This window comes from Phyllobates terribilis, unplaced genomic scaffold (genome assembly GCF_046119375.1).
Source record: "Phyllobates terribilis strain yellow unplaced genomic scaffold, ASM4611937v1 Scaffold_11__3_contigs__length_659146591, whole genome shotgun sequence".
Lineage (NCBI taxonomy): Eukaryota > Metazoa > Chordata > Amphibia > Anura > Dendrobatidae > Phyllobates > Phyllobates terribilis.
Genome location: NW_027362771.1, coordinates 595638754 through 595653308, shown reverse-complemented (window position 1 = coordinate 595653308; position 14555 = coordinate 595638754).

The window sequence follows — 14555 nt, the reverse complement described above, 5'->3', positions numbered from 1 at the left end:
TCTTCCTCCAGTCACACAGACCTTGTGCCAAACAACAGCCTCCATTTTATAGGCTGTTAACCACACCCAGATGTCAGGTATGTGGGTTGCTGGACCTACCCATTCTCTCCTAGCTACCTGTAACCCAGCTCCCAGGTGCACCAAACGATCCTCTTAGTGCTTATCTGCATTAGAGAAACACTCATTGCTACATCCCAGAGACCAGCCATCTCTGTGATACATACCTACCATTGACTATGCGACCATTAGCCACCTTACACCATATACTTGTTGACCTGCAAACAATGAAGGACAAACTATGCAAATTGATTGAATACTCGAACAATGAGAGTAGACCTCACCCCACCTTCCCCCTCACCTGTGGATGATGGCCTGGAGGACAGAGGTGGGTATAAGAAGGGACCTCTAACCTTCTTCAAGGAGACTCTACAAAACAGCAGCCAGGACACCATGGCTCCAACCAGAGGAAAACAAATCTGAGGCACTGTACAGGACGCCAGCTTAAGGAACCACGGCTCCAGCTGAAGGGATACAGATCTGCTCCACTATCACTGAATCTATGGAGACGTATGGAAAAGCCAGGTTGGGATAATCAGGTCACCTGGTCCCATGGAGACGTTTGGAGAAGCCAGGTTGGGACAATCAGTTCACCTGGCCCCATGGAGACGTTTGGAGAAGCCAGGTTGGGATAACCAGGTCACCTGGCCCAATGGAGATGTTAGGAGAAATCAAGTTGGGACAATCAGGTTACCTGGCCACGTACCTCAATAGACTGTCAGCTTCCTAAGCTTGTCGTTACCTCCCCTCTGTGGGTGCCCACCAAAAGCGGGGTGCCACTGGTGGGGGTAGTCAGCCCTGGAAGCTCCGAAGTCGCAGCTACTCTAATCCCAGCTGGCCAGTGAAGGGCGAGACTCTGTAATTTGCACCATCTTGTGTATTTGCTGGGACTGTACTATGTGTTATTGTCTTCTGGTGGTTCAATAAATTACTGCCACTATTTTACCATCACTCTGCGTTGTTTGAGTAGTAATCTGTCCTCGGGAAAGGAGAGTGGGCATTCGGTGGGATGAGCCCTGGTCCATGCGACCTTTCTAAAGACAAGCAGGCCAGCGGACGAGAGCACCCCCAGACCCTCGTCTCTCTACCTATTTATATCTTCACGAAGTTCTTCCCAAAATTGCCGTCTGTATTGGTTTCTATCAAAAATAGTTGGATAAGTTAGCAACTTCGTCATTCACTGGTGCCTAACATTACATTACTAATCTGTGATGGATCAGGGAGCCTCAGGAAGCCTTCAGTCACTTTTATGCACTCCATATTCATAGATTTAATAAAGAATGAAGATCAAAAACCCAAGATAAAAACATAATAAGGAAATACCAGCAGTAAATAAACAGCATTAGTGCATGAAAATAATATAGGGTGCTTAGGTAACATCATTTTGATTAAAAAAAAAAATACAAAAAGCCATCCCACCACGTCACGATGACCCTATTTTGATTTCTATCAAAAGTAGGTGGAGAAGTTAGCTACTTCCTCATTCAATGGTGACTACATTAAATTACTAATCCATGATAGACCGGGGAGTCCTCGGTCACTTTTATCCACTCCATAGTCATAGATTTAACAAAGTATGAAGGCCAGATTACTGGAGCAAGCAAAAAGAGAGAAATTAAGAGCAGCAAAATCTTTGAGTGACAGGGTGACCGTGAGACTGACCCCTTGAGAGATAAAATGGCTGATCACGAATTCTTACGGCCTCACGCTCTACGATGGATGGATGATGGATGCAGGAATCCAGGGTGGTCACAATTGGCCTGAGAGGTATGATGTCCTTGTCTTTTGAAGCTAGCCCACATTGGACCAATTTGGAGACTTTCCACAGCAAAAAAAAGCAGACAACTCCGTGTTCGAAATGCTACATCAAGGGACGGGTGTGCGGATTATATCCCCGACCTAACAGGCACCAAACAACTTTCCTCGACTATATAAAATGCAAATGTCAAATGGGTTTAATTATGCAGAGCTTATAAGATTGACCTTCATTCTCTGTACACAGCGACACAGATGAAAGAAATGTTCATCCTCACAAGTTCCGGAAGCAGACTGTGAACGCGGAGCAGAAGAAAGCTTAGAAGTGGAGCATTAGTTTAATCTGAATGGATTCTTTTTTTTTGTTCTTCTACCTTAACAATAATTTTCAGACTATTACTTTCCTAATCACTCTCGGGAGACATTTATGACTAACCCTCTTCTCCCCCCCTCACAATTCCCTGACAGAGAGATAATAGCGTTCTCCGGGTATGTGACCAGGCGCTCTGAGTAATTTCAGACTCGTCACTCACCGGTTCAGTCATACTAACACTTTTCTAACTGCAGATTTTTCTTAAAGGGACTTTAACCTTATGTAGTTGTGTTTGGTGAACTCCCTTTTCCATCGATTAGAAGGTTGTGAAATATACAGAAAGGTGTATTATATATGTACAATGGACGGAAGAAGTCTACATGGCCCTTCATCCTCCAAGATAAATCATTTCAGAACCTTTTTCCTCCTTTAACGTCTCCCAAAATCTTTACAATTCAATTGAGAAATAAACTGAAATCTTTACAGATGGGGAAAGAAAAATGAACTAAAATAATGTGGTTGCATAAATCTACACACCCTTACACTTATACTTTGTTGAAGTCCCCCTTTGAATTTCAGTCCTTTTGGGTCGTAGTCTATCAGTGCTGCACATCTAAAATTGGCGATCTTTGCCCACTCTTACTTGCTTTAGCGCCACATCTGTCAGATTTCGGGGGCATCTCCTAGGTACAGCACCCTCTTCGGGTCACCCACAGATTGTTATTTGGCTTCAGGTCTGGACTCGGGCTGGGCCATTTCAAAACTCTGATCTTCTGACGAAGTCATTCTTTTGTTGATTTTGGAGGTCGCTTAGGGTTGTTGTCATCTTGAAAAGTGAAATTATTCCCTTCATTTTCTAAGCAGAGACCAGAAGATTTCGTTTCCAAATTGACTGATATTTGGAACTGTTCAGAATTCCCTCCACCTTGACTAAAGCCACAGTTCCAGCTGGCAAAAAACAGACCCAAAGCATAATGCTGTCCTACCATGCTTCACTGTGGGTATGGTGTTCTTTTGGTGATGGACATTGTTGACTTTTGACCAAACATACCTATTTGGGATTATGGCCCAAAAGTTCCACTTTGCTGGATCAGAACACATTTTCCTACATGCTTTTGACAGACTTGATATAGGTTTTGGCTAAACATAGCTGCGCTTGAATGTTTTTCTTTGTAGGAAAAGGCTTCCATCTTGTCACCCTAACCCACATATGAACACTACAGGAGATTGTAGTAACATGCAGTACATAACCAGTACTTGCCATATTTCTGAAGGCCTCTTGCAGCCTCTCAGATCAATTTACTTCTTGGTCTTATCAATTTTTGAGAGACGTCCAGTTCTAGGTAATGTCACTGTTCTGCCAAATTTAGTACCCTTCTAGATGATGTCTGCACAGTTTTCCATGGTATATGATGCGCCCCCTGGGCCGCGTGAGGAACCCGGAACCAGGCCTTTTTGTAGATGCTGGGGGTTGTAGTCACCGTGGCGGTTACCCGGTCCCGTGGCTCAGGGTTGTCAAACTAAATGGCAGTATATACTAATGTCCGACTACGCCACCCGTGGATTGCGGTCAGGGTGAACCGCCGCTGCAGGGCAGACCGCTGAGGCTGGTGTTGTGGGTGCAGCAGAGTGTAGTACAACTCCCCATGGGAGGAGTATAGCCTCAGGGCAGTAAATGGGGAGGTTGGTTGTGATGGTGCACGGGAGCAGCAGTAACCACACGGAGTCTGTCATGCAATTCAGGGTCTTTACTGTTGGTGGTATTAAGGGACCAGTCCGGAATACAGGTTAACAATGGAGGCCTGGTCAGTCTGAGAGCAACTGGGGAATCCTGCTGGTCAGGGGGAGTTTGTAGGCCTACAGTGCTGACTTCACTCTTTCTTGGCTATCCTGCTGTAGTGTAGTGGTAGCCCACGTCTCTGAGTGTACCGTGTTGTTCTCACCCATATGACTGGCGACTCGGGCCTTCCGTGCTTCTCACCCTTACAGGGCAGTAGTGGTCCCTCTCGTGTGGCTGAGCCTCCGGGCTTCCTTGGGCCAGAGGACTTGAAGTCCCCTGCGTGGTGGTTTTCTGCCCACAGGGACTCCTCAGCCTGCTGCTGACCTGTCCCTATCTCTGGAACTAGACTGGAACTTGTCTCTGGCTTCACTAGACTGTCTAACCCCGCCCCAGATCCAGTTTATAAAGGGCAGGTTTCTCCCCTCCCTGGACTGAGACAGGAGGTGCTGAATGCTAATTGTCCCCAACCAGGGAACCTCCCACCTGCTCTCAGACATGACATTGCTGCCACTGTGGCAACCAGACCTTGGGGTGCCACATTCCCCCCTAGTGAAATTTAGTACTCCGGGACTAAACATTTTTTTTTTTTTTAGAAAACACAAATACAGGGTATAAACAATAACATAAACATATATACAAGTACATTTTGTCCTTAAGGTCACGGCGCTTCCGTGACCGGGTGTCCATGTCACCCAACAAGGTGAAGTTTTCCACGGTGTGGGGACCTGTAAACCCCAAGTTCCTGGCCTTGGGCGTGGCGACAAGGCTGAGCTATCTACTTTGGGCCACAAGGGGGCCATGCCGAACAGGTTTTTCTTCTGTGGTCATCTTTGCAAGAGGGCACCAGGTGCAACTATCTACAGGACAGTTTCGACATTGGCAATATACAGGTAAATATGACATATTAGATTCTCCAGCGAGCGGGTACCTGACCTTTAGCGCTCCTGGTGGACCTACGTAACCCACTGTCTGGCGGTACTCTATTTGGGTCCCCTGTTTCCACCCCCTGTGTACTGGGTGTGCTAGTGGCTGCATTAGAGGTACTTGCAGATGTTACGGGTAGGCTGGGCAGCTTTCTGCGTACTTTTTGGCTCACCACGGGCATGGCAGGTTCACTACTAGCAGAGGGTTGATTCTCCTGAGCTGCTGGTATGGACTGTTCTGCCTCCGGGGCCACTGGCTCTTCCAACACTACTTGCTCTTCTGCAGGCACTTGAGGGGCTGGCTGGAGAAAGGTAAGGACGGGTACCACTGTAGCGTTGTTGATTTGTGTCCAGGACCGGGGAAAGTCTCCGAGCACTGTACTGACCATTTCTTCCCTTTCCTCGGCGGGTTGAGGGCTATCTTGGTCTTCATCAGCGATTAGTAGCTGCTCGGGACACTTCTTCAGGTGGTCTCTAGAGACAGTGGCTGTGGTCTCTCCTCCAGCCTTACTGATAACACATACTTTTGGGTTCTCATGGCTTGACGGCAATACGGTGTACGGGTCTTTCTCCCACTCATCATCCAACTTGTGGAGCCGTCTCTTTCTCTTCAAGACCTGCTCTCCAGGTGCCAGGGGAGCAGCTGGAGCATGCTGGTTGTAATCCCTCTCTTGCCTCTCTCTGGCTTGAGACAGACTTCTCTCCACGCTCTCCTGTACTTTCCGGTACTGCTGCTGTCGTTCTGTGTCCCAGTCTGCTTCTGGTGAGGTGTCCTCGGGTGTCAGGACTCCCATCTCCAGGTCAATTGGCAGCTTACCAGGTCTTGCCCTCATTAGGTAAGCCGGGGTGCAGTTGGTAGAACCCACTGGGATATGGTTATACAAGTCCACCAGATCCGGCAGTTTCTCAGGCCACAGGCTGCGTTCCTCCAGGGGCAACGTCTTGAGCAGGTCTATTACTACCTGATTCATTTTCTCACACATCCCGTTGGTTTATGGGTGGTAAGGCGTTGTCCTTATCTTATTGCAGCCATACAGGTTGCAGAATTCCTGGAAGACTTCAGCCTCGAACGCTGGACCTTGATCAGTCAACACTTGCTCCGGATACCCGTGTGGACGGCAGAAATGGTGCTGAAAGGCTCTGGTGGCAGTCTGAGCTGTTAAGTCTTTGACAGGGACCACCACTAGGAACCGGGAGTAGTGATCTACGATTGTGAGGGCGTAGACTTATCCCGATCTGCTTGGAGCCAGCTTTACGTGGTCCAGGGCCACCAGCTGAAGGGGCTGCTTTGTGATGATGGGCTGCAGGGGAGTCTTCTGGCTGGCGCAGTCCTTCCTCCTTAGGTTGCACGGGCCACAGTCTCTGCACCATCTCTCTATAGCCCCTCTCATGCCTACCCAGAAGAACCGCTCACGCAACAGGAACTCCAGCTTCTTCCATCCAAAGTGCCCTGCGCCGTCATGGTATGCTTCTAGGACCATAGCCGCATCCCGCCTTGGGACCACTACCTGCCAGATCAGCTCATGTGTTCGAGAGTTGACGGTTCTGCGGCACAGCCTCCCCTCGTAGAGAAACAGCTTGCTCCTCTCCTTCCACAGCTGTTTGGCCTCTTCCGGAGCATCCGGATCAAGTTGGGCATCAGCCTGGGTCAGCATCTCTTTCACCAGGCCGACTGCGGGGTCGCTATCTTGCGTCTCGGCCCAGCCGTGGTGGGGTAAGGGATTGAACGTAGCGGTGGCAGAGCACCTCTCCTTTACACAGTGGGAACACTGGGTGACCCCATGACGGTGGAATGCAGGGAGTTCAATTTCTTCCAGTTCTTCTGGATCCTCTCCCCCGTCCTGCAAGTGAGGCATTCTGGACAATGCATCTGCGTTGGCATTTGCGCGCCCTGTCCGGTATTTGATGGTAAATTCATAATTGGACAGCCGGGCCATCCATCTCTGCTCTAGGGCACCAAGTCTTGCATGGTCCAGGTGTGTCAACGGGTTGTTGTCCGTGTACACAGTATACTTAGAAGAAGCCAGGTAATGCTTGAAGCGTTCGGTGACTGCCCACACCACTGCCAGGAACTCTAGCTTGAAGGAGCTATAATTCTCAGGGTTTCTCTCTGTGGGTCTCAGCTTTCTGCTAGCATAAGCAATTACCCGTTCTCTGCCCTGCTGGATCTGGGACAGTACAGCTCCTAGCCCCAAGTTACTGGCGTCGGTGTGGAGGATAAAAGGCTGGCCGTAATCAGGGTAGGCCAGGATCTCATCTCCCGTGAGGGCCATCTTTAGCTGGCGGAAAGACTCCTCCTCCAGCTTGTCCCACTTAAAGGGCGGCTTCTGACTTTTAGTCTTTAACTGACCTAACAGGAGGTCCTGCATAGGGGCTGCCATTTTGGTGAACCTGGAGATGAACCTTCGGTAGTAGCCTACCAACCCGAGGAACTGCCGCACTTCCTTTATGCTGGAGGGTCTTGACCAGTCCTTAATCACCGTGACCTTGTCAGGGTCTTGGGCTACTCCGTCAGCACTCACCACGTGTCCCAGGTACTGTACTTTTGGCTTCAGTAGATGACACTTGGAGGGTTTCACCTTTAGGCCGAAGCCTGCCAGGGCATCGAACACCTATGCCAGGTGCTTTAGATGGTCCTCATAGGTCTTAGAATATACGATGACATCGTCCAGGTAGAGTAGGACCGTCTCGAAATTTCTGTGCCCCAGACAGCACTCCATCAGCCTCTGGATGGTCCCGGGTGCGTTGCAGAGTCCGAACGGCATACAATTGAATTCACTGAGACCCATCGGGGTGGTGAAGGCGGTCTTCTCCTTGTCCGACTCTGCTACAGGAACCTGCCAGTTCCCCCCTAGTGAGATCCAAAGTAGAGAAGAAGTTAGCAGATTTTAATGCAGCCAAAGACTCCTCTATCCTAGGTAACGGGTATGCATCTTTGTGTGTTATTCTGTTGACCTTTCTATAATCTACACACATCCTCATCATGCCATCTTTCTTTTTTACAAGAACTAGAGGAGCTGCCCAGGGGCTACAGCTATCCCTGATCACCCCAGCCTCCTTCATTTCTCGTAACATACCCTTGGCATTCTGATAGTGTGCAGGGGGTACAGGCCGGTATCTCTCTTTTATGGGTGGATGGTCTCCTGTGGGGATTTGGTGTTCTACCCCCTTTACTTGCCCAAAGTCTAGCGGGTGTTTACTAAAGACTCTTTCGTACTCCTGATCCACCCGGTAGACTCCCTGTTTTTGGTGTGAGGGAGTGGAGTCGGTGCCCACATGCAGTTTCTGACACCAGTCCTCCATTTGTTTCTTGGAGCCATTACCCTCCTCTGGTTGAGATGGAGGCAAGGGTTCCACGGCCTTTACAGAGTTCTGGTTAATGGTGAACAATTTGGCAAGAGTGGCATACCGGGGCAAGTGTACTTCTCTTTCCCCCATATTTAGGATGCGGACCGGTACCCTCCCACGGCGGACATCAACCACCCCCCATGCTGTCAAAATGGTGGGCCTACTGTCTGAGTAAACGGGTTCTACCATAGCTTGGTAGTCTCTACCTCTTAACCCGATTGCAGACCGGCACCAGATCATCATCTCACTTTTTGGGGGCATGGCGATAGGGAACAGGTCACTCATCCTTACACTACCAATCTCACGACCGGACAGTTCTACCTGTTGCCTTTTCATCAGGGCTCTGATCTCCTTTTGTAAGACACGCTGCTGGCTGGAGCTGGCATTCATTGCGACCTGCTGTAATATAACAATTATCTCTGAAAGACAATTTTCAATTACGTTAGTACCCAAGGTTATTTTAGGGTGACTTTCACGATGGTCAATGTCCACAATAATCAGTCCTTGCACCGGCAGTTCAACTTTACCAATCTTGATGGTCACCTCCTTGAACCCTACCTGCGGCACGGGCTGACCATTGCTGGCGATGATGCTCAAGTCATTATCTGGGTAGCGGGTAATATCCGTGTCATCCCAGTACCGCTTGAAAAGTACATAGGGGATGGTGGTTACCTGTGACCCGGTGTCCAGCAGTGCACTCATGGGAATGCTATCCAGTACCACAGGCAAGACCGGTCGTCCCCCCACATACTTGTCACGTCAGTTTGACGGGCCTGATGATCTTACACCTGGGGGCTGGCCCTCTGCCCCAGGTTGGGCCCGTTTAAATTACAGTACCTCGCAATATGTCCTGGCTGGCTGCAGCGTCGGCAGATGGGTTGTCCATCCAGGTCGTAGCGGTCCGTTGGCTTCCCTCTGAACGGTGGGATCCTCTTCTGTCGGCGCCACGGGACGTCCTCCGGACTGGTAGCCAGCTGGATCTTTCCTGAAGAGGATACCTGTAACGACTGCACAGTCCTGGTTAGTGCGGCAATGCTTTTAGTCAGTTCTTGGACCTGATGGTGCAGGTCTGTAGACGGGGTACTATTCTGTGCGTTGGCTGCTGCAGATTCTGTAGACTGGGGCGCCGTCTCTTGGTGATAAGTGATAGCAGTGCGCCTGGAAGCCGCAACGCCACCGGGTACGGGTTCTCGGAGTACCCGGATGGCTCTGTCCTTAAACTGCGCAACGTCTAACCCAGGGTTCTGCAGGGCCATTAGGCGTAACTGGGTTCGGTGGGTGCTAGACAGCAGGCCCTCAATGAATTGTTCAGTCAGCAGTTTATCTGCATTCCTCACACTGTCAGGGTCTGCCTGCTTGACGGCTCTCAGGGCCTCTTGCAAATTCAAAGCACAGTCTCTGATACTGTCTTGGACCCGCTGCTTGCACCCATAAAATCTCATTTTGATCTCTGCTGAGGTGCGGGTATCAAAAGTGTCCTTTAGGCGGGCCAAAATCTCCTTCACGGTCCCCTTGTCCCTGACTGACCAGGACTTTACTTCTCGCTGGGCCGCGCCGATTAACTGGCCTATCAGTATGGTCACTTTCTGTTCTTCCGTCAGTGGGTACACCTTGAATAGGCTATATAGTCTCTCTTTAAAGTCGCTCAGGGTATACGACTCCCCTGAGTACTGGGGCAACCAGGCCGCTCCGGGGATATAAGGCATCGTGAACGGCATTACTGCGGCAGCGGCCGCGCTGGCGGTGACAGTTCCCTCCGCTTCCTTCATCCTCTTCCCCCCTAGTCAACCGTGGCCTACCTTCTGTTGCTTTTCTTCTGTAGGCCTCGGCTCCGCAGGCGACCGTCGGGGTTGAGGACCTTGCTTCGCGTCCTGGTGACGTCAGTGTCCACTCGGCTTTCAGGACCTTGCGCAGCGTCCGTGCGTAAGGCGGAGCTCCAGTTCTCGCGCGCTTTCATCATCCACGCCCCTCTTCTTCCCGCGCGGCGTCCCGAAGATGGCGCCCGATGGCGGGAAAATGGCTGCGGATGGCGGGAAACTCCACCAAGGTACGTTTTACAGTCTTTCCTCAGGCACGCAGTACCCATTGGTGGCGGGCACGAAATCCTGCCGACTACGCCAAAAGTTGACGCGCCCCCTGGGCCGCGTGAGGAACCCTGAACCAGGCCTTTTTGTAGATGCTGGGGGTTGTAGTCACCGTGGCGGTGACCCGGTCCCGTGGCTCAGGGTGGTCAAACTAAATGGCAGTCTATATACTAATGTCCGACTACGCCACCCGTTGATTGCGGTCAGGGTGAACCGCCGCTGCAGGGCAGTCCGCTGAGGCTGGTGTTGTGGGTGCAGCAGAGTGTAGTACAACTCCCCACGGGAGGAGTATAGCCTCAGGGCAGTAAATGGGGAGGTGGGTGGTGATGGTGCGCGGGAGCAGCAGTAACCACACGGAGTCTGTCATGCAATTCAGGGTCTTTACTGTTGGTGGTATTAAGGGACCCGTCCAGAATACAGGTTAACAATGGAGGCCTGGTCAGTCTGAGAGCAACTGGGGAATCCTGCTGGTCAGGGGGAGTTTGTAGGCCTACAGTGCTGACTTCACTCTTTCTTGGCTATCCTGCTGTAGTGTAGTGGTAGCCCACGTCTCTGAGTGTACCGTGTTGTTCTCACCTGTATGACTGGCGACTCGGGCCTTCCGTGCTTCTCACCCCTCCAGGGCAGTAGTGGTCCCTCTCGTGTGGCTGAGCCTCCAGGCTTCCTTGGGCCAGAGGACTTGAAGTCCCCTGCGTGGTGGTTTTCTGCTGCTGGGCTTATAACCCTCACAGCCTCGGACTCCAGTGTCCGGCTTTTTAGGTCTCTAGTCAGGATGAGCTCTTCTAGCTCCCCTCCTGGCCTCGTGTTCCTCCTCTGCCTACAGGGACTCCTCAGCCTGCTGCTGACCTGTCCCTATCTCTGGAACTAGACTGGAACTTGTCTCTGGCTTCACTAGACTGTCTAACCCTGCCCCAGATCCAGTTTATAAAGGGCAGGTTTCTCCCCTCCCTGGACTGAGACAGGAGGTGCTGCATGCTAATTGTCCCCAACCAGGGAACCTCCCACCTGCTCTCAGACATGACATTGCTGCCACTGTGGTGGCAACCAAACCTTGGGGTGCCACATATACATAATTCCTTGGAAAGGTTTATGAACCCTTTTCCTGTTAACTTTCAATAATGAGATCCCTTTGTTGTGTTGTCAGCTGTTTACGGCTTTTACTGTAAAAGGCAACTAGGAAAATCCTCTTAGAACAGTAAAACTTTCAATGGGGTTAATCAGAATCCCTGTTATAAAATAATAAATAATGGCGGCCGTGCATTGACTACTATGTAACATGAGTGTAAATGTGATTGGCTAATTCTGAACACAACCACAACCCCAATTATAAAAGAGGGTGTTCACACGTATGCAACTACATTATTTTAGTTTTTGTTATTTTTATTTTCCCCATCAAAATGATTTCAGTTACTCAATGGATTTATACAGATTATTGGTGATATTAAAGATAGAAAAAAATGTTGAAATTATTCTCGAGTGATTTTATTTTTAAATAGCAAAAACCTAGACCATATATATATATATCACTGAACAGTTTTCTATTGGAAAGCATGGAAAGACTGGTGGAAAGCAGCCAAGACGTATGAAAGCTGTGATTAAAAATCATGGTTATTCCACCAAATATTGATTTCTGAACTCTTCCTGAGTTAAAACATGTGTAATTTGAGGTCTGAAAGCACTGGTTCTTTTTTTAGTATTTTGACGCTTTATAATTTGCTGCAAATAAATACAAAATTTTTAGCTTTGAATTTCAGAGACATGGTGTCAGTAGTTTATAGACTAAAACAACAATGTACATTTTACTCAAAAATATACCTATAAAGAGAAAAATCAGAGGAAAGGAAAATTTTGCAGTGGTCTCTTAATTTTTGCCAGAGCTGTATATGTTTTCATGGGACAACACTTTGATGCAATGTAAAGTAATCTGTTTGGCCATTTTCACTTAGGGGTGTACTCACTTTGGTTTAGACATTAATGGCTGCGTGTTGAGTTATTGAGTGGGCACACCAAATTTACACCGTTATACAAGCTGTACACTCACTACTTTACATTGTAATAAAGTGTCATATCTTCAGTGTCGTCCCATAAAAAGGTATAAAAAATATTTACAAAAATGTGCGGGGTGTACTCACTACTGTGATATACTGATATATACACTGCTCAAAACAATACAGGGAACCCTCAAATACCCCATCCTAGATCTGAATGAGTGAAATCTTCTCATTGAATACTTTGTTCTGTACAAAGCTGAATGTGCTGACAACAAAATCACACAAAAATCATCAATGGAAATCACATTTATTAACCAATGGAGGCCTGGATTTGGAGTCACCCCCAAAATTAAAGTGGAAAAACCCACTACAGGCTGATGCAACTTTGATGTAATGTCCTTAAAACAAGTCACAATGAGGCTCAGTATTGTGTGTGGTCTCCACGTGCCTGTATGACCTCCCTACAACGCCTGGGCATGCTCCTGATGAGGCTGAGTATTGTGTGTGGCCTCCACGTGCCTGTATGACCTCCCTACAACGCCTGGGCATGCTCCTGATGAGGCTGAGTATTGTGTGTGGCCTCCACGTGCCTGTATGACCTCCCTACAACGCCTGGGCATGCTCCTGATGAGGCTGAGTATTGTGTGTGGCCTCCACGTGCCTGTATGACCTCCCTACAACGCCTGGGCATGCTCCTGATGAGGCTGAGTATTGTGTGTGGCTTCCAAGTGCCTGTATGACCTCCCTACAACGCCTGGGCATGCTCCTGATGAGGCTGAGTATTGTGTGTGGCCTCCACGTGCCTGTATGACCTCCCTACAACGCCTGGGCATGCTCCTGATGAGGCTCAGTATTGTGTGTGGTCTCCACGTGCCTGTATGACCTCCCTACAACGCCTGGGCATGCTCCTGATGAGGCTCAGTATTGTGTGTGACCTCCACGTGCCTGTATGACCTCCCTACAATGCCTGGGCATGCTCCTGATGAGGCTGAGTATTGTGTGTGGCCTCCACGTGCCTGTATGACCTCCCTACAATGCCTGGGCATGCTCCTGATGAGGCTGAGTATTGTGTGTGGCCTCCACGTGCCTGTATGACCTCCCTACAACGCCTGGGCATGCTCCTGATGAGGCTGAGCATTGTGTGTGGCCTCCACGTGCCTGTATGACCTCCCTACAACGCCTGGGCATGCTCCTGATGAGGCTCAGTATTGTGTGTGGCCTCCACGTGCCAGTATGACCTCCCTACAACGCCTGGGCATGCTCCTGATGAGGCTCAGTATTGTGTGTGGCCTCCACTTGCCAGTATGACCTCCCTACAATGCCTGGGCATGCTCCTGATGAGGCTGAGTATTGTGTGTGGCCTCCACGTGCCAGTATGACCTCCCTACAACGCCTGGGCATGCTCCTGATGAGGCTGAGTATTGTGTGTGGCCTCCACGTGCCTGTATGACCTCCCTACAACGCCTGGGCATGCTCCTGATGAGGCTGAGTATTGTGTGTGGTCTCCACGTGCCTGTATGACCTCCCTACAACGCCTGGGCATGCTCCTGATGAGGCTGAGTATTGTGTGTGGCCTCCACGTGCCTGTATGACCTCCCTACAACGCCTGGGCATGCTCCTGATGAGGCTGAGTATTGTGTGTGGCCTCCACGTGCCTGTATGACCTCCCTACAACGCCTGGGCATGCTCCTGATGAGGCTGAGTATTGTGTGTGACCTCCACGTGCCTGTATGACCTCCCTACAACGCCTGGGCATGCTCCTGATGAGGCTGAGTATTGTGTGTGGTCTCCACGTGCCTGTATGACCTCCCTACAACGCCTGGGCATGCTCCTGATGAGGCTGAGTATTGTGTGTGGCCTCCACGTGCCTGTATGACCTCCCTACAACGCCTGGGCATGCTCCTGATGAGGCTGAGTATTGTGTGTGGCCTCCACGTGCCTGTATGACCTCCCTACAACGCCTGGGCATGCTCCTGATGAGGCTGAGTATTGTGTGTGGTCTCCACGTGCCTGTATGACCTCCCTACAACGCCTGGGCATGCTCCTGATGAGGCTGAGTATTGTGTGTGGCCTCCACGTGCCTGTATGACCTCCCTACAACGCCTGGGCATGCTCCTGATGAGGCTGAGTATTGTGTGTGACCTCCACGTGCCTGTATGACCTCCCTACAACGCCTGGGCATGCTCCTGATGAGGCTGAGTATTGTGTGTGGTCTCCACGTGCCTGAATGACCTCCCTACAACGCCTGGGCATGCTCCTGATGAGGCTGAGTATTGTGTGTGGCCTCCACGTGCCTGTATGACC